The 753-nt window shown below is 45.0% G+C and overlaps 1 non-coding gene across 1 annotated transcript; it reads right to left on the bottom strand.

The window, feature by feature from the left end:
• Positions 1-225: 225 nt before the first annotated feature.
• TRNAS-GCU lies at positions 226-307 on the bottom strand. The gene has a single exon. It is a non-coding gene; the product is annotated as a tRNA-Ser (tRNA).
• Between the last annotated feature and the right edge of the window lie 446 nt (positions 308-753).

The raw sequence follows: 753 nt of genomic DNA, 5'->3' as shown, positions 1-753 counted from the left end.
GGGGGAGAAGATGAGGATGTTCCCTTTTGAGATAAAAACTAGGAAATACAGGACTAGAGAATTTCTTTTTTTAAGAAATCTGGGATTTAGACATTTTATTTAAAGCAAGGGAGTTCTGAGTTTCTGAGAAGGTTTTTGTTTGCAAGAAGAAACATTGTTTGATCTGTCATTGTACCAAAGGGGGAGATGGTTGTCTACAAAGGAGGGGTGAAAACTAAACGCATCCGATGAGGATGGGATTCGAACCCATGCGTGCAGAGAACAATAGATTAGCAGTCTATTACCATAACCACTCGGCCACCTCATCTGAGTTGTTAGAAAAGGACAGGAGGAGAAATCTAAGGCCAGCAGAGCTAGGGACAATAAGGAGTTTTTAAATACTAAGCGGAAGCAGGGGCTGAATGAGCTCCCCCCTCACATCTAGTGAGGAGCTGGGGGAAAGACTTCAGCAACAGACCGTGTTTGCACAGACACACCTACTCTGCCTAGCTATGCAGCATGATGGGGCCGCTTTCCCAAAATGACCAGATTTGGCTGGTGGTGGGTTACAAATCAATTTAGGATTGAGTGGAATGAAATGTTATTATCCTTCCTGCATGAGTGAAGGGCAGCAGAACATACCTAGTCCGTCCTGATGGAGGGGTGGGTGGGTGAGGAATAGCTTTTATTGGACTTTGTAGACCCAACTGAGAACATCACCCTAAACCAGTGGTCCCCAAACATTTCACACTGTGCCCTCTTAGCCATGGCTAT

This window comes from Mauremys mutica, unplaced genomic scaffold (assembly GCF_020497125.1).
Source record: "Mauremys mutica isolate MM-2020 ecotype Southern unplaced genomic scaffold, ASM2049712v1 Super-Scaffold_100089, whole genome shotgun sequence".
NCBI lineage: Eukaryota > Metazoa > Chordata > Testudines > Geoemydidae > Mauremys > Mauremys mutica.
The sequence above is the reverse complement of the archived record's forward strand: the minus strand, read 5'-3'. Positions and strand labels throughout refer to the sequence as shown.